We start from the raw sequence: 20,972 nt of genomic DNA, 5'->3' as shown, positions 1-20,972 counted from the left end.
GGAGAAGAAATGTTACTAATTTTGCCTCCATTTTATCATTTTCATTTTCTGTCCTATCATGAACGACGAGCATTCCGACAGATGATGTTGCTTCGTTGACTAATTTTAAGAATGACCGAAAAATTTTAAGGTCTTCGATTACGCGACAGCTGAATGTTGCTTTCTAAGTCGCTTCTCGCTTGTCGGCTTATTTTGATTTTGTTACGTCTTCCGCAGACAGACGCTCCAAAGACGCGTCGTGCACCGTGGAGAGTCTTACTGTTGAAATTCCATCATCTTACGTTCCAGAAAGAAGCGGGGAGCATATTCAATACTGTTACACGCCTCTAGTGATATATGAAGGGGAAATTAGACCTAATACGGAAATTTAGCGAGATTCCTTCTCTACAGCAACCGTTCGCGAAAGGAACACAGAAGGCGGAAAATCGTAGAGGTTGCGGAAGTGCCCTCCGCCACAACCACAATGTGGCTTCCGGAGCATAGATGAACATTAAGTTGTACGTGTAGTCTCGACTTAACGAGCCGATAACCCACCAGTGTATATACAAAAACATCATCGAGATGTTCGGGTGATCAGTAAGGAAAGGCACAGAACGAAGTACGATATACGATAAAGGAAGGACATATTTTGTCGTTAGAGGCATAAGAGGAGAGAGCACCATTTGCAGAGACCATTCGGCGTTCTTAATGCTACAGCACAACAATATAGAAAGTGGGGACCTGGAGCAAAATAAAATATCATTCCCTTTGTAAGCTACTGGAACGGTAGGAGGAGTTATCGTGACCGTAAGATAACCTGAGTGGCAAGAGACATTCATAAAGATGCCCTGTCCTTTCATAAATTGGGAACGTGAAAAAGACGTAGACATTTGTTTGGAAAAGTATCCTACAAGTTAGTAATCGAACGGTACATCGTGCACCGGCCAAAGAAACAGATAAGGTAACGTCAAAGGTCGTATAATAATGTAATAAGTTATAGCCTCGATTGCAGGACCGTCCAGGTGGTACGGCTGCTGCCCGGTGGAAGAAAAACAAGATGCGTATCAGTTTAACGCACTGCTGTGATCTTTCGGCTCGATAACAATCCTTATCCCAACGAACGAGGAGAAAAACACCGTAGCGTTGCCAGCCCCCTACTATATTATGTGTGCTGAGCACGAAAACCGTCCAACTGTGGAAACCGTGAATGCTCGAGGAACTAACCGCAACAGATGGAGATCTGAAATATTCTTAAAAAGAATCTGCTATGTTTCCTAATGATTCCGAAATAAAAATAAAAATGCCTTGCCAGTACGGTCCAAAACCCTGGCTTATTCTGACAGTGGTATTCTCATTTTCACGTGTGAGCCATCTGTCGGATCCAGGCCAAGAACTGTCCTTCATCGTCAAGCAAAGAAATATAAAATACGCGAACGAAGGATTGATGGCCAAATAGACGGCTGAACCAATTATGGTACCTGTCACCAGGGTCATACGAATATTTCTCACTTACTGTACGTGGCACGTTTACTGTTTGGTACAGCGATACAGCACTGGTTGTTTTACAGTTCAACATGTGACTGCGTTATTCCAAATTATGACGAGGAATGGGGAGGGGGAGGGGGAAGGGGAGGGTGGAGGGGAGGCAACTGGATAAATGTATGCCACGAGTGAATAGGTAATGTGTTCTAAGTGTCTTCACCACTTTACTTTCATAAGATCTAATACTTCGTAAATATCTGAAATGGCTCTTTAAAATTTGTGTTAATCTACATTTCAAGACTAGTCTGCCCACCATCTGCCTATCAGAACGAAATTTTTCATGTCACTCTATATTCCCTCTCACATGACGAACCCTTTAAGCAATAACTCATTTAGTCTGACGAAGATTGTTGCTGAGCAGTTAATTGAATAAAAAAGACACCGTGATGAGAACAAATAGATTAATAATGATCCTGTGTCACCTATGAAATGTGTTCACACAATATCACGAACTTGTGTTGGCGGTAGTAAGGGACAAGACCAAGATGTTGTTCGTAGGTGTTATGGTGACTGCTAGGTAAAGATGAAATAAGCAGCTGCCATCAGTCTAACTGCTGTTCTTTTCCATATTTCCTATGCCAAACGCGTTTCGGAACCAATGGGTTCATCTTCGGTTGCTATGAATAATATTTTGGGACTGCGACTTCCCACAGTTCCGTAAACTCCTGAAAAATATGTATATTAACTGAATATAAACAACTTGAGTTACTAATCGATACATAGTGACAAGATGTAACATCTTGGCCACACAAGTGGAGATGAAGATACTTTCTAGGAATTGTCTTTAGTATTAGCTTCGTGAACACATTCTGACAAATGTGCTTCATCCCTTTTTTTTTTTTTTTTTTTTTTTTTTTTTTGTCTACTGACTGGTTTGATGCGGCCCGCCACGATTTCCTTTCCTGTGCTAACCTCTTCATCTCAGAGTAGCACTTGCAACCTACGTCCTCAATTATTTGCTTGACGTATTCCAATCTCTGTCTTCCTCTACAGTTTTGCCCTCTACAGCTCCCTCTAGCACCATGGAAGTCATTCCCTCATGTCTTAGCAGATGTCCTATCATCCTGTCCCTTCTCCTTATCAGTGTTTTCCACATATTCCTTTCCTCTCCGATTCTGCGTAGATCCTCCTCATTCCTTACCTTATCAGTCCACCTAATTTTCAACATTCGTCTATAGCACCACATCACAAATGCTTCGATTCTCTTCTGTTCCGATTTTCCCACAGTCCATGTTTCACTACCATACAATGCTGTTCTCCAGACGTACATCCTCAGAAATTTCTTCCTCAAATTAAGGCCGGTATTTGATATTAGTAGACTTCTCTTTGCCAGAAATGCCTTTTTTGTCATAGCTTTGGATGTCCTCCTTGCTCCGTCCGTCATTGGTTATTTTACTGCCTAGGTAGCAGAATTCCGTAACTTCATTGACTTCGTGACCATCAGTCCTGATGTTAAGTTTCTCTCTGTTCTCATTTCTACTACTTCTCATTACCTTCGTCTTTCTCCGATTTACTCTCAAACCATACTGTGTACTCATTAGACTGTTCATTCCGTTCAGCAGATCATTTAATTCTTCTTCACTTTCACTCAGGATAGCAATGTCATCAGCGAATCGTATCATTGATATCCTTTCACCTTGTATTTTAATTCCACTCCTGAACCTTTCTTTTATTTCCATCATTGCTTCCTCGATGTACAGATTGAAGAGTAGGGGCGAAAGGCTACAGCCTTGTCTTACACACTTCTTAATACGAGCACTTCGTTCTTGATCGTCCACTCTTATTATTCCCTCTTGGTTGTTGTACATATTGAATACGAACCGTCTCTCCCTATAGCTTACCCCTACTTTTTTCAGAATCTCGAACAGCTTGCACCATTTTATATTGTCGAACGCTTTTTCCAGGTCGACAAATCCTATGAAAGTGTATTTATTTTTCTTTAGCCTTGCTTCCATTATTAGCCGTAAGGTCAGAATTGCCTCTCTCGTCCCTTTACTTTTCCTAAAGCCAAACTGATCGTCACGTAGCGCATTCTCAATTTTCTTTTCCATTCTTCTGTATATTATTCTTGTAAGCAGCTTCGATGCGTGAGCTGTTAAGCTGATTGTGCGGTAATTCTCGCAATTGTCAGCTCTTGCCGTCTTCGGAATTGTGTGGATGATGCTTTTCCGAAAGTCGGATGGCATGTCGCCAGACTCATATATTCTACACACCAACGTGAATAGTCATTTTGTTGCCACTTCCCCCAATGATTTTAGAAATTCTGATGGAATGTTATCTATCCCTTCTGCGTTATTTGACCGTAAGTCCTCCAAAGCTCTTTTAAATTCCGATTCTAATACTGGATCCCCTATCTCTTCTAAATCGACTCCTGTTTCTTCTTCTACCACATCAGACAAATCTTCACCCTCATAGAGGCTTTCAATGTATTCTTTCCACCTATCTGCTCTCTCCTCTGCATTTAACAGTGGAATTCCCGTTGCACTCTTAATGTTACCACCGTTGCTTTTAATGTCATCAAAGGTTGTTTTGACTTTCCTGTATGCTGAGTCTGTCCTTCCGACAATCATATCTTTTTCGATGTCTTCACATTTTTCCTGCAGCCATTTCGTCTTAGCTTCCCTGCACTTCCTATTTATTTCATTCCTCAGCAACTTGTATTTCTGTATTCCTGATTTTCCCGAAACATGTTTGTACTTCCTCCTTTCATCAATCAACTGAAGTATTTCTTCTGTTACCCATGGTTTCTTCGCAGTTACCTTCTTTGTACCTATGTTTTCCTTCCCAACTTCTGTGATGGCCCTTTTTAGAGATGTCCACTCCTCTTCAACTGTACTGCCTACTGCGCTATTCCTTATTGCTGTATCTATAGCGTTAGAGAACTTCAAACGTATCTCGTCATTCCTTAGTACTTCCGTATCCCACTTCTTTGCGTATTGATTCTTCCTGACTAATGTCTTGAACTTCAGCCTACTCTTCATCACTACTATATTGTGATCTGAGTCTATATCTGCTCCTGGGTACGCCTTACAACCCAGTATCTGATTTCGGAATCTCTGTCTGACCATGATGTAATCTAATTGAAATCTTCCCGTATCTCCCGGCCTTTTCCAAGTATATTTCCTCCTCTTGTGATTCTTGAACAGGGTATTCGCTATTACTAGCTGAAACTTGTTACAGAACTCAATTAGTCTTTCTCCTCTTTCATTCCTCGTCCCAAGCCCATATTCTCCTGTAACCTTTTCTTCTACTCCTTCCCCTACATTCCAGTCGCCCATGACTATTAGATTTTCGTCCCCCTTTACATACTGCATTACCCTTTCAATATCCTCATACACTTTCTCTATCTGTTCATCTTCAGCTTGCGACGTCGGCATGTATACCTGAACTATCGTTGTCGGTGTTGGTCTGCTGTCGATTCTGATTAGAACAACCCGGTCACTGAACTGTTCACAGTAACACACCCTCTGCCCTACCTTCCTATTCATAACGAATCCTACACCTGTTACACCATTTTCTGCTGCTGTTGATATTACCCGATACTCAGCTCACCAGAAATCTTTGTCTTCCTTCCACTTCGCTTCACTGACCCCTACTATATCTAGATTGAGCCTTTGCATTTCCCTTTTCAGATTTTCTAGTTTCCCCTACCACGTTCTGACATTTCACGCCCCGACTCGTAGAACGTTATCCTTTCGTTGATTATTCATTCTTTTTCTCATGGTAACCTCCCCCTTGGCAGTCCCCCTCCCGGAGATCCGAATGGGGGACTATTCCGGAATCGTTTGCCAATGGAGAGATCATCATGACACTTCTTCAATTACAGGCCACATGTCCTGTGGATACACGTTACGTGTCTTTAATGCAGTGCTTTCCATTGCCTTCTGCATCCTCATGTCGTTGATCATTGCTGATTCTTCCGCCTTTAGGGGCAATTTCTCACCCCTAGGACAAGAGAGTGCCCTGAACCTCTATCCGCTCCTCCGTCCTCTTTGACAAGGCCGTTGGCAGAATGAGGCTGACTTCTTATGCCGGAAGTCTTCGGAGGCCAATGCTGATTATTTATCAAAATTTAGGCAGTAGCGGGGATCGAACCCGGGACCGAAGACATTTTGATTATGAATCAAAGACGCTACCCCTAGACCACGGGTACAACCATCTCTAAAAAATGAATATTATTGTGGTTTCCTTCAAAGCACCATTACAGTAAAGGATAGGCTAGTTAGAGCTCCTACCACACTTTTCAAATTAATTTTGGGACTTTTTTTGCAGCAAAAGTGTTCACAGGTGCAGTCGTGTTACTTCTTAAAAGCACCGAAATGCAATTATTTCAAAATAATGACGCCAATTGAGGCGAGGACGGATGAGTACGACGATTGAATGGGAAAGGCAAAAACCTGACAGTTATCTTGTTGCGATGCACGAGTCATGAATTGATGGCGGAAAATTGAGGTCAGTTCCTAGCACTTTTCACACACAAACTTGCTAAACGGTGCTCTGAAATAATGAAACACTTGGGCTATAGTGCAGCTATAGTCGGCACGCAGAGGCGAGTTCGTGTACTTCATTGGTAGATTTCGTAAAATTTTGACTGCGAAAGTTCATTTTTGAACTCTATAACATTTCAATTCGTATAGAACCATAAATATTTAAACCAGTTTATTTGACTAGTCAAAATACGTTAAAGTGAACTAGACGTCTAACGCGAATCTAAGGACCGGTTTGAATACTTTATTTACAGAAAATAGTTTCTGTGAGAAGAAAGCCTGACTAAGGGTTTAAGAAAAGAAATACATTTTGGCTACCAGGCAAATTCGAAACTGGCAGGGTTCATTTGGAATACTGCCACCACAGTTACCGAAGTAAATCTTTAATTCATTTCCATCACAGATCCGGATATCAATTACGATGTGAGGAAGGTGCCAAATCCACTCCACGTTTTATACTTGGATCAATATTCGTGCCTAAAGTAGCGAGAGCCGTGTGAAATACAGCACAGGCTTAATTTTCATTTACTGCCAAGAAGCGAAGATAGCTGCAGGTGCTAGATTTAGTGTCTGCAGAGCCCACCAGCAATTTTACGGCCCATAAATACGTTTTTCTGGACGAGTGGGGTGAAGTCGCCTTACCGTTCGTTAGCAGAAGGCGAGGACCAAACGTGCGTAAAGAACACTTGCCCGGTTCTGCTTCGTTGCTCCCTGTCAAGGCGCAGAGGCAAGCTACCTCCCCCCCCCCCCCCCCCTCCCCATCCTTTCTTCCCCAGTTCAGGTCTCTCTCTCTCTCTCTCTCTCTCTCTCTCTCTGTGTGTGTGTGTGTGTGTGTGTGTGTGTGTGTGTGTGTGTGTGTATGTGTGTGTGTATGAGAGAGAGAGAGAGAGAGACGGTCAGACAGACAGAGAGATAGCTCGGCGGGGGAGAGTGGGGGAGGGAGAAGGGAGGACAGACATACCCATCTCCATGCATGCATTTCTGTCCCACATTTCTGGTACTGCATCAGGGATCTTATCGTACTAATCACCGTAGCAACGAACTCTTCGCTTGTAACCACATAAAAAGCTCTAAAATTCACCATTAAATTGTTGGTACTTGTCTGGCTGAAACGTATATGTATTCTATGAAAATATTCCAAATGTATCGCGACCACATACAACCAGTGAATTTCCGTGAGTTCACTATTATACTAATGTTCCAGGAAAATGAGTCTGTTAATTGTTTAAATCCGCTGTTAAAGTATGATCGAACAGAACACGATATGGCAATATGGAAATTAGTGTGACCTTTCGAATGGTTCAAATGGCTCTGAGCACTATGGGACTTAACATCGGAGGTCGTCAGTCGCCTAGAACTTAGAACTACTTAAACCTAACTAACCTAAGGACATCACACACACCCATTCCCGAGGCAGGATTCGAACCTGCGACCGTAGCGGTCGCACGGTTCCAGACTGTAGCGCCTAGAACTGCTCGGCCAAAGCGGCAGGCTGTGACCTTTCATATGCGACTCCTGTACAGATAAGCAAGTCAAAAGACATGCCATCATAAAATAAATAACAATCCGCCTTCAGTCACTATGATTTTTGTTTCACTGCACGATAATTTCAAGCCGTGGAAGCTGATCGTCAAGTACTCCAACAGCTTACCTAATTTTCTAATATCATGTTACAAGTAGTCCTGTTAAGTGTACGTAGGTACATCAGAAGGCAATATATTATGCTGGAATGCACCTAAAACTGCGGTTGCAGGTTCGTATCCTGCCTCGGGCATGGTTGTGTGTGATGTCCTTAGGTTAGTTAGGTTTAATTAGTTCTAAGTTCGAGGCGACTGATCACCTCAGAAGTTAAGTCGCATAGTGCTCAGAGCCATTTGAACCATTTGCACCTAAAATTTTTACAAAACTATGACAAAAAGAGAATTGCTTACTGTTTCCAGTACTTACGAGGTGCGACAATAAAGTAATGAGAATGATTTTAGTTGCAAGATGTGGCAACCCTGCAGGCTTACGTAGGCACAATATCTTTCATCTTGGTCTATAAGCTGCTTCCATTCCAAGCAGGACATCGATGCAACTGCTCAGTCATGAGTTGTGCTGCAATAAGTTAACACGTTTGTGTCTCTCGTCACCGAAATTGAACCGCATAACATTGCGCAACGGTATGCCATTTCTTTTTTCGTTAAATTGGGTGAAAACGCGACGACAACTTACGGTAAGCTACGGAAGGCTGTTGGACAGGAGATTATGTCAAGAGCTCGAGTTTAGTGAAGGCAGAACGAATGTTGAAGATGAAGACCGCAGACATGCTTGTGTGCTTCTTTGATGCCAAGGAACTTGTTCATAAAGAGTGGGTGCCTCCTGGACAAACAGTTAACCAATATTGCTACAAAGAAATTTTAGAAAGACTTCGTAAAAGAGTTCTTTGTGTCCGTGCCAACATTGCTGATGATTGGATTCTGCATCACGATAATGCGCCATCCCATATTGCTCTGTCAGTACAGCAACGTTTAACCTCAAAACAAATTTCAGTACTACAACAGCCACACTATTCACCAGATATCGCTCCGTGCGACTTTCTTCTATTTCCAAGAGTCAAAACGGCGGTCAAGGGACAACATTTTCAAACAACAGGAGATGCCCAAAAAGCTGTGACGTGGTCTTGGAGGATATTACAGAAGATGCGTTCCAGAAATGTTACCATCAATGGCAGAAGCGCTGGAAAAAGTGTGTGCAATCAGAAGGGAACTACTTTGAAGGAGACAACACTAAACTTGACTAAAGGGTTAAGCAACATTTTTTTTACATCAGTCTCAATATTTTATTGTCACACCTCGTAGTTACATAGAATACAGGAACAGCGTGTACAAACATATTTACATGCATAGAAACCTTTTAAGTTTCAAAGACCGTTTGCACAAAATGTAAACAAATCAAAGAGTATCTAAATATATAGGTTTATACATCTGGTATCTGTAAACAGAAGTTATATGCGAAACGAAGTGTTTCCTGTATATCTCAGATGTCACTGCTTGTTGCAAAATGGTAGTAACTGTTAAATTCTGGCTTCTTTAGGAAAAAAATCTTTCGAAATGTGTGAAAAAATTTTTGCTCTAAACTCAGTTTTTTTCGTTTTCAAAAAATAATAGCCACAAGAATTGAATAAACTTAAGACCAGGCAAGACCAGGACGAAGTACTATCACGAAAGCATGGCTAGCTGCATCGCATCGGCCGATTGAGATGCAAATCGTTGCATTTTTACGAATTCACTACCGACGTATTGGCTTTTGCATTACAGAGAATGCGAAACAGGGAAACCCGAGGTGTGAGGTCCATGGCTGCTTCTAAGAACAGTAAGCATGCACAGGGACACATTCTGGTGGCAATTGAATATCACGAACCGACACCAACGAAGAACAGTAAACGACTGAGAACGCGAGGGCTTCTCTCGTGAGTTCATTTACTGAAGGCAGCGCACCGCACTGTGCGTCCGTCAGAGGAAACAGGCGCCCGTGGCCAACCTAAACAGTTCAAAAATTAGGGTTTGTTTCGGCCAGTAAGGCAGCGTCCCACAGTTCAGAGGTTGAGGTCCGTGGAGTGGCTGCAGTTCTGCGTAAGGGCGGGACGATCCAGTATCCTTGCGTTGCGAGGCCGCCGTGGCAAGAAATTCAAAGCATCGACTCGACCAGCTTTTGTGGTTAGTCGCCATGTTGCGAATTATTATGAATAATTAAATCAAGGTTCGGAAAATTCCTCCGTTCCTACGAGACAGACGCTCTCCGATTAGCCAAGCCTAAGTCGTAAGAAAATGCCTCTTGCGCTGTCATCTGTTGCATCTGCACTGCAGCTCCCTGTACTGACCGTGGCTCAGGCATCAAATGAATCTCACGCTTGGAGGTGTAATTAGCCTTAGGCTCTCGAGTAATGATTATGATCGAGATACTAATAGGAATTAAGGATAGATGTGATGGTTACGAAGCTAAGTAAATCATACTCGTGGACATAATTCAAGAGAAAAATGTACTGAATGATAACCTCATTTATAGGTGCAAGAACCTCACACTTAATCAATTAAAGTGGTATCGCTGAAATGAGTGGAGATGCAGCTTAGCCGGTCCAGTTTATACATGTTATTCGACCGACATTCCCCGCTCGGTCAACAGGAGAAAAACACCCACACATACACACACACACACACACACACACACACACACACACACACACACACACAAACACTAAATGCTAAAACGTATAAGAGAAGGAAGTAGAGCAAGAAAAAGAAATTCTGTCGATTAACGCTGCAACAGCAGTAAAACCTCTAGCGATATATGACCGTCAGCATGGGTGACTCAGGTTTGATAGTGGCCGTCGTAATATTTATAAATCAAGTTGTCACTGCGAGCAAGCAAATTGTTTGCACGTTGAAATCCAGCAGCCTTCCCAAAACCTCGGAGACTGCAGTTCCTTTGGTACACTGCTACAACAAGGCTTCTAAGCTGTTGATATATGTGTTGCAAAGACAGGCCGTACGTATTGCGAAAATGCGTGTTGACCTCGTCATTTCGGTCCACAAAATGAGACCCACGTCTCTCTTTGGCTGCTACTTAAAACTGCGGTTCACAAAGAAAGCAGAAGACCGAAGTGGCATTATTTTTTATGGCCAACCTCTTTTGTGAAACAACCACTCTATGACATTAAGTCGCCAGGCAGTGTCCGCTCCTAATAGCATATTTCACCTCGCAGGTTTATCCCTGCGCGTGAAAGCGTTCAACCTTCTACAAAGACTTGATTTTAACAGAAATCACCAACTTAATGTTAGTTAGCAATTATGAATTCAACTCTTTATGAACTCATAAAAATCAAAGAAAACTAGCTCCGTAGCTATGTACCATCATTATCTGTTTGCCATCTTTCAGCTGCACCTCGCATCACATATAAAACTGATATGTAAAATTACGCAAAACAACAGTATTACCGAAGTAAGTTTTAGACAAGTATTTTGGGTCTCGCAAGGGGTGTTGCTGGTTTATTTCATGATCCATGGAGGTACCGTGATTATTTCTAGTTACTGTTCGAAGTTGGAAGAAACGCCCGGTATTGCTCTCTAGAGGTGTGTTGCAGCACAACGGCCGACCGCCTCAGATACACAGTACTTGGTCCAGCGTTTCCGACCGACTGTATTGGAACACCGCCCATACAGTTCGCATCTCGCACCAAATGACTTCAGGATGCTATATGAAAATGGGTCCTAGACCTGGGCCCTCATTTCTTTCATGCCTGTTTAGAACGAGTGGTGATGGAAAATATGATTAGATATCCAAGGTGACAATGTAAATAATGTGTGCGAGACTTTAAAAACTTTTATTTCCAGAAGAAATCTTTTCCTGCAAGAGGACTTATTCTTGTATTACCAGTTCATAGGTAGTAGCATTTTTCCACGTAGTAGCATTTTTCTGTTTCGGTCATTGTCATTATAATGTGCCAAACACAAGTGGTGGAATTCGGCAGCCGTTTATGAGCAAATTTCGTTGAAAATTATTAAATCCACAGTCTTGGTCCTGCATGGCGACGGCTGCAAAATAAAATTTATAAAGGGTCCAAAGTATACAACCGAATTGGATCTGAGGCGTTATCTACGAAAAATGCAAATTGTCATAATAACAAGTACACGCCCACCTGAATTAAAGTACTGTATATTTATTACTCCCTTTACGGACACAGTCCACACTACTGTTCCTTTAAGTTTCACTTTTACTGCATGTCATAAAAGCTGCGAACTCTATCGCACTACCATTTCCAACTCGTCGCTCCATAACAGCTGCCTTCGTCTTCCCATTTCACTTGAAACGCGGATTACATTTAATAATAAATAAACATGGCACGTGAATCAATTTACAAAAAATTACTTCATCGTAAAGCTTTCATAGTAAGAATATTTTCACAAACAGGAATTTCACGTGCAAAACACATACATGAATAATTCACTTCTGCGCTAACAGAGATAGATCAATATATCTAACACTGTTTACATTCAGAACACTCAAAATCATAGCATATCGGCTAATCAAAAAATGGTTCAAATGGCTCTGAGCACTATGGGACTTAACATTTGTGGTCGTCAGTCCCCTAGAACTTAGAATTACTTAAACCTAACTAACCTAAGGACATCACACACATCCATGCCCGAGGCAGGATTCGAACCTGCGACTGTAGCAGTCGGCTAATCAGAATAGTTAATTACAGATTAGTAAAATTTCCATCTCAGCCTCCATGTACTGTGGAAGACATAACGCATCATTTAATACACTCATTTAAAATGACGGAGAGAGATGTGACTAATGCCTTAATTTTTCAAGGCAGACATCCCGAACAGTAGATGAAAGTACCGTCTATTCTTGCTAATTCAAACCTTGCTTCGTCAATAAATCAAACTAGTTGTTCTGTTACTTGAAAGAATGCCATGTACTTTGGCACACTCTACAAATCGAAGCTGTTGTCATCACAGGCCATCCTGAAACACTATGTACTTCGAAGTGAGCGTTCACGCAGTATTTGATAACTGGAATTGTTTCTCACAACAGATGTTTCGGTAATTGTTAGTTATTCAACTCTTCGCCACAGTTCTTTGATAACTGAATAGTGTATATAGCAAAGCAGCACATAAATCAAGTCTAAAAATGACATCAGAGAAGTGCAGTTCTTTAACTCTCGTAGAAAAGAAGCGGCTTTTGAGGAAGGTGGAGCGAATGAAAAGAATGTTGCGAAAACTTTCGGGATGCCGCCAATCACGTTGTCAACAATTGCGAAGCAGAAAGATCAGACTGCTGAAGTTTTGGAACTATAGCGCTGTTTCCAGAATGAGCTGTTCTCTGACGTTGTCTTGTGGGAGTACCTTTATTTTAGCATTTTCTTGATTCCACAGTCATCAGCAAAACTTTCGATAGATCGAACTCTCAATTATTCTAATTTTTATGAGGTGCGTTACCTCCGAATTATCGACGGCAGACTGTAGCTAGCTAGTTTTATGTCTCCTGCTGTGGCAGGAGTAAACAAACTTTTTCGTAAGACGAAATGTTCTTTAGTTCCCGAATGACATTCATATCTCAGTGTCTAGATTCATCCGCATATGTTCCTACATGAACGAAAGTATATATATATATATATATATATATATACGTGTGCGTGCGTGTATGTGTGTGTGTGTGTGTGTGTGTGTGTGTGTGTGTGTGAGAGAGAGAGAGAGAGAGAGAGAGAGAGAGAGAGAGAGAGAGAGAGTGCGTGCGTGTGCGTGTGTGTGTGTATGTTGATCCATTGTTGATGGAAACGAGTGCGGAGAGCCGTTCCCAAACACGCGTTTTCCCGAAAGCAATTACTGTGCCCAACGAACTATGAGTCGAGATCAGAGATAGAGTGCGTAAGACGTTATTTCTTCTGTCTTGCGTTGCCGGTCTACAGACACGCAGCCGACATATGCCTGAGATACCCGGCGAGATAGTGCAAAGAATTAATCTGAGCCCAAAGCGATGCCTTACCCCGTATTTTCATCCTAGACGTCCCTTAAACAATTCTTGAGGAAGAGCCAATCGCATCGAGTGGAAGTATGCGTGATGTGTTTCCTTTTGTACTGGTGAGCACATCATACAGGGAACTTTTATCTCGTATTTTTCATCATAATTCCACCTTTCCATAATATTAGTTGCAAGTAATGCAACATGATTCACCTGCAGACTTTCACCATAGTGTATCATGTACGAAGTTTCTCTGTTTACGATTTAGTTGGGTTCATTTAACAGCCGGACTTCACCTACTGTGTTCAACATAGCAAGCGATCGAGGTGAAACAATCATCTGACATTCGTAGGAGGGTTACTCAAAGTCCGCCCATCCAGCTGGGGGATTTCGCTCAATTACTTAAAGGAAATTCTGGATGGTTTCTTTCAGAGGAAGCATACATTCTATTTCTCAACTCTTGTGCGATCTGATCTCTCGGTCCGCCTCCGTTGACCTCAGTATTGACGGAATATTAAATTCTAACCTTCCTTCCTCTCTCTCTTTATATCACGTAGTGGTTCTCGTTGCTAAATTCATTACGAATTGATCTAGTCAAACCGTGGTAAAGTAGCGGCCAATATCATATTATCGAATAAATTCATCTTCAAATTAAATATCATTTTCAGTTTTATCGATAAACGATACAGACTCCTGTCACATGGTTTCCCGCAGTAAAATTAGAGTGACGGTACACACACTTGCAGATGAGAGTTACGTAGTGAATAATTTGGCTGAAGAGGCATTATGCTTAGTTCGATTTCCAATGGAAGTTTACCAATCCACTGAAACCGCTTTTACATTTGTCAGATGTTGAAAGTTAAAGTAGTCGCGTCTGCCAGATGTAAGATTAATGATGTAATCTTTAGCGACATGTTCTTTGCGACTTTAATTCTATAGATTTTAACTATTGGCTGCATGTTATGTGTTGGAAAGAATATAGGCTACATGGATTGTTGCTCTCAGAATCATTCAGAAATCAATAGTAAACTGAAAACACATTTTCATTCTGTATACCATAAATAACGCAAAATAAATATTACGTTTATGTTTTATGTACACTGAAGCGTCAAAGAAACTGGTACAGGCAAGTGTATTCAAATACAAAGCTATGTAACCACGCAGAATACGGCGCTGCGATCGGTAATGCCTATATAAGACAACAAGTATCTGGCGCAGTTGTTACAATGGTTAACCCTGCTAAAACGGCAGGTTATCAAGATTTAAGTGAGTTTGAACGTGCAGTTATAGTCGGAGCTCGAGCAATGGGACACAGCATCTCTGCGGTAGCGATGAAGTGGGGATTTTCCCGCACGCGATGTACGCATATTTCACCGCCTGTGACAATGTTCGACAAAAAGTTATCGCGATCAGCCCTGTAACGCCCAAGCAATTCCGCACGGATGGCCCTTCGTTGTTCTTGCGTCGTCCGAATAAGACACAGCCAGGGCAAAAGCACTAAGGCGCAAAGATGCGAGCTGGTGACAGTGCCGTATAGACTCGCAACTTGCGCGAGTTCCACCAGCGCACGGGCGGCGCTGAGAATGAAGATATCGACTTCGCCTCCGCCAACTGCCAGCCTAGTAAACACCGCCAATGATCGGGCGACAACAAACAGAAGCCTACTCGAAAGATAGCAGAGAAACTCTTGCCCACTTGGTTCCAGGGTTGACTTAGACAGGGAACGTCGTTTAGTGCACTCGTAGAAGTGAACAGGCAATTGTTGTAAATTGCATTTGTTGTGTACTGAGAAGTTTACCTGCGATCATTAGCAGTTAGCCAGTGAGGACTTTGTTTGTGTTATATTACATGCAGTGTTTCAGATTTCAATATTCAGCAAGTCATAAAGATAAGTAAACCTTTTTAACCCATTTATGTGACTTGTTACTAATTTCTTGGAGAGTTTTAGAACCTTCGTTTTCCTGTCCTGTTACCTGACCCTGGGCATAGCTGTGTAGTAATGACAGAGAAAAATTGTCTTAGTGGCATGCTGCACCAGAAGCCGTTTCACGAACTGACAAACTCGGCCTACCGTAACAACAGTGGCAACTAGCGAACAGACCTTATAAAAGTTGATCTTTACGGTCTTGTCTTAGGCGACGGAAAGCCAAGTGGGCACACACCTTTGAGTACCACAACTTGTGGACGAGAGTGTCAGCACTGCCAACAGAGACGTCCTGTAGAGCAGCGAAGTGTCTGATTGCGATCCGTCGGTCACCTCATATGGTACTGTCTGCACGTTCGAACATTGCAAGTTCACAACTGTCTGCGGCCGCGGGCGATCGAACAGGTTTGAGCGACTTTGTTGCCATTGTGACAGACACCTCGCCCAGCGACTCACCGTGCTTTCGTTCACTGCCAGGCCTCCACAGACATTTCACAAGCTTCTGTGAATATCAGCAATGCTCTGGTTTCCCGCCAAAAGAAACTCAATGACAGGTCTCTGTTTGGAACGCACCTCCGTTAAAGACGCCATTTTGAAGGCTACGAGTAGTGCTGACACCTATCGGGACTTCATAAAACTACAGAGGCTGAAGCGGGAATATTCCATGAGGTCCCACAACAAATTTTGCGTATTTTCAACTGAAACTGGCCGAGAAGAAGAATGTGATACGTTACCCAACAATGTCAGTCGTAAATATTAAAATTAAAGGGAGAAAGGCTCCTTAGCAACATATCAAATATCTTCAGATCAATATAACACTATGTATAAGCAGATATGGTAAAGGAGTGATTTACCAGATGATTGGTTTTATTACCACAGAGCCGTACGTACATTGGAGGTCACTTGGTCCATCCCTTCCGCGACATGCAGCAGACTAACCCACAGCATTTCAGGGCGACTATGTGGTATGGACTGCTAAACATGACATGATGAATCGTTATTTTTTAAGGAAGCAAGAAGCGTTCTTTTCTTTTTTTTTTTTTTTTTTTTTTTTTTTTTGAGTGATCTGTCTTCTGACTAGTTTGATACGACCCTGTGCCAGCCTCTTCATCTCAGAGTAGCACTTGCGACCTACGTCTTCAATTATTTGCTAGATTTATTCCAGTCTCTGTCTTCCTCTCTTCCTCTACAGTTTCTTCCCTCCACAGCTCCCTCTAGTACCATGGAAGTCATTCCACCATGTCTTAACAGATGTCCTATCATCCTGGCCCTTCACCTTGTCAGTGTTTTCCAACTATTCCTTTCCTCTCCGATTCAGCGCAGAACCTCCTCATTCCTTACCTTATCAGTCCACCTTATTTCCGACATTCGTCTGTAGCACCACATTTCAGTTGCTTCGATTCTCTTCTGTTCCAGTTTAACCAGAGTCCTTGTTTCACTACTGTACAATGCTGTGCTTCAAACGTACATTCTCAGAAATTTCTTTCACAAATTAAGGCCTATGTTTGATAACAGTAGACGTCTCATGGCAAGGCATGCACTTTTTGCCAGTGCTAGTCTGCTTTTGTTGTCCGTCATTGGTTATTTTGCTCCCTAGGTAGCAGAATTCCTTAACTTCATCTACTTCGTGACCATCAGTCTTGATGTTCAGTTTCTCGCTGTTTCATTCTGCTACTTCTCACTACTTTCATCTTTCTTCTATTTACTCTCAATCTATGCTCTGTGCCCATTAGACTGTTCACTCCATTCGGAAGATCATATAATTTCTCATCACTTTCATTCAGGATAGCAATGTCATCAGCGAATCTTATCATTGATATCCTTTCACCTTTAATATTGATTCCACTACTGAATCTTTCTTTTATTTCCATCTTTGCACAGATTGAACACTACGGGGAAGACTCCATCCCTGTCTGTTACCGTTTTAATCCAAGCACTTCGTTCTTGGTCGTCCACTGTTATTATTCCCTCTTGGCTGTTGTACGTATTGTATATTACCCGTCTCTCCCTATAGCTTGCCCCTATTTTTCTCAGAATGTCGAACATCTTGCACAATTTTAAATTGTCGAACTCTTTCTCCAGGTCGACAAATTCTGTGAACGTATCTTGATTTTTCTTTAGTCTCGCTTCCATTATCAACCGCAACGTCAGAATTGCCTCTCTGGTGCCTTTACCTTTCTTAAAGCCAAACTGATCGTCATCTAACACATCCTCAAGTTTCTTCTCCATTCTTCTGTTTATATTCTTGTCAGAAACTTTCATGCATTAGCTGTTAAGCTGATTGTGCTATAATTTTCCCACCTGTCAGCTCTTGCAGAGTCTTCGGAATTATGTGGATAATATTTTTCCGAAAGTCGGACGGTTTGTCGCCAGACTCATACATTCTACACACCAACGTGAATAGTCGTTTTGATGTCACTTTCCCCAATTACTTTACAAATTGTGATGGAGTGTTATCTATCCTTTCTACTTTATTTGATCCTAAGTCCTCCAAAGCTGTCCTAAATTCTGAATCAAATAATGGATATCCTATCTCTTCTAGCCCGACTACTGTTTCTTCTTCTAGCAAATCAGACAAATGTTCACCCTCATAGAGGTCTTCGATGTACTCTTTCCACCTATCCGATCTCTCCTCTGCATTTATCAGTGAAATTTCAGTTGCACTCTTAATGTTACAACCCTTGCTTTTAATTTCACCGAACGTTGTTTTGACTTTGCTGTATGGTGAGTCAGTCTTTGCGACAATCATTTCTTGTTCGATTTGATCACATTTTTCATACACCCATTTCGTGTTAGCTTCCCTGCATTTCCTGTTTATTTCATTCCTCCGTGACTTGTATTCTGTATTCCTGAATTTCCCTGAACGTTTTTGTACTTCCTTCTTTCATCGATCAACTGAAGTATTTCTTCTGTTGTCCATTGTTTCTCCGCAGTTATCTTCTTTGTACACATGCATTTCTTTCCAATTTCTGTGATTGCACTCTTTAGAGATGTACTTTCCTCTTCAACTGTACTGCCTACTGAGCTATTCCTTATTGCTCTATTTATAGCCTTAGAAAATTTAAACCGTATCTCGTCATTTCTTAGTACTTCCGTTTCCCACTTCTTTGCTTATTGATTCTTCTTGACTAATCTCTTGAGCTTCAGCCTACTCTTCATCACTATAACATTGTGATCTGAGTTTACATATGCTCCTGGGTAAGCCTTAGAATCCTGTATCTGATTTTGGAATCTATGTCTGACCATGATCTAATCTAACTGAAATCTTCCCGTATCTCCCGGCCTTTTCCAAATACACCTCCTCCTGTTGTGATTCGTGAATAGAGTATTCACTATTACTAACTGAAATTTACTGCAGAATTCAATTAGTCTGTGTCTTTGTCCCAAGCTCATATTCTCCTGTAACCCTTCCGTCTGCTCCTTTCCCTACAACTGCTTTCCAGTCTCCCAAGACAATTAGATTTTCATTTCCCTTTACGTACTTTTTTACCCTTTCAATATCCTCATGTAGTTTCTCTGTCTCTCCATCTTCAACTAGCTACGTCGGCATGTATGCCTAAACTATCGTTGTCGGTGTTGGTCTGCTGTCGATTCTGGTTAGAACAACCCGGTCACTGAACTGCTCACAGTAACACACTCTCTGCCCTACCTTCCTGTTCATAAGGAATTCTACTCTCGTTGTACCATTTTCTGCTGCTGTTGATATCACCCTATACACATCTGATCAGAAATCCTTGTCTTCTTTTCAGTTCACTTCACTGACCCCTACTAGCGTATCGATTTATATTTGTTACTTGAGAGACCCCGAGGAGTTGGTAACCGCCAAATCGAAAAGGATGTTCTTCCTCTGCGAACAATGGCCTCTTTCTACGCAGCGTATGAGGTCTGCGGGTTCAGAGTATCTACTGAGTGAGTCTAGGTGTTTGTAATAGGTGTGATTATAGTATGCCTGTTTGTGTTATGTGAGGATGACAAAGGGAGAGGGTGAAACGCGGTGCTGTAACGTAGCCTGCTCTTCTCCGAAGCGCCAACAGGGCTACCTGGCTAAGCACTCCTCAGGAACTTCATCCTTTACGTCTCATTCCCTTCTCGTCCCAGTACTGACGCTGAAGATCTTTTTTCACGACCAGGAGTCGAAGTCTAGTGGGAAAAGCATAGGCGGCGTTCATTAGCGACCTCGGTTACGAAGGCGGGTAGTTTTGTTGTAACTGCATCCAGCATGAAAAATGGATATTCTGGATGTTCTGATAAGTCTCTCTCTCTCTCTCTCTCTCTCTCTCTCTCTCTCTCTCACTCACACACATACACACACACACACACTTTTCATTGAGCCATCAAGCTACAAGCTACCACGTAGCGATGGAAGATGGAAACATGTGCACTTCCATGATAAAACAATCATAAAAATGTTGGGACACAACCGCTATACGTTGCTTCAATAGCAAATAATTACAGTAATCTTTTCTTGTCGTTTCAGGTAAGTAACGATGGATGATCAACATGGAGCGCCAGTTGGTGAAAGTGCAATAATCTACACATCCTTGCATAACTCTACAACATCGATTCACAGTAAACTGCTGCCACTTTGTGGCAAAAACACAAATGGAAGTACTGGGTTTTGGTGGATGCAGAGACCTCGGCGTGGTGAAGGAAGCAGCAAGAGACAGCCACGTTCAGGTAGGCCTTCAACCATGAGAACAAGTGAAACCGGAAACAGTCATTACGGAATTCATCTTTGTTGTGTCTAGACAAGACAGCCTAGACACAATGAGAGGAAGCCGAAAGGCACGCGCTTAAACTCACGCAGGCTGGCGTGAGGTCTGAAACAGGATACGTTATGAATGCTACAAAGAAAAGTACGTAGCTTCTGGAATACTTAACTTTAATCCATAATTGTATAACATCGCTCTTGTACAGATATAATCTCCATTTCAATATACTTGGTGATGGCGCCTTGCTAGGTCGTAGCAAATGACTTAGCTGAAGGCTATGCTAACTATCGTCTCGGCAAATGAGAGCGTGATTGTCAGTGAACCATGGCTAGCAACGTCGGCTGTACAACTGGGGCGAGTGCCAGTACGTCTCTCTAGACCTGCCGTGTGGTGGCGCTCGGTCTGCTATCACTGACAGTGGCGACACGCGGGTCCGACGTATACTACCGGACCGCGGCCGATTTAAAGGCTACCACCTAGCAAGTGTGGTGTCTGGCGGTGACACCACAATCTTAACTAACAGATGCACTGTCATAACTCACATCACGGATCACTCAGCTCCGACAAAGTCGAATGACCGGTCTACATAAAAATTTGTGCTCGCTGGTTTCCACGGCTACAGGGACTGTGTTGCAATAAAGAGCAACCTCTGTGTTGACTTTCTGATACTTGTTTGTGACGATTGTCCTCATCGATTTCAGAGGGTCATCTGCATGGTGAAATTCGGATGATTAATGCCGTTACTGCCAGCAACAGTCAGTTGATGAAATTTAGTTACTCGGGATATAGTATCGAAAGCGCGAATTACTCGACCGCACA

This window comes from Schistocerca serialis, chromosome 1, assembly GCF_023864345.2.
Source record: "Schistocerca serialis cubense isolate TAMUIC-IGC-003099 chromosome 1, iqSchSeri2.2, whole genome shotgun sequence".
NCBI lineage: Eukaryota > Metazoa > Arthropoda > Insecta > Orthoptera > Acrididae > Schistocerca > Schistocerca serialis.
This window is presented reverse-complemented; position numbering follows the sequence as displayed.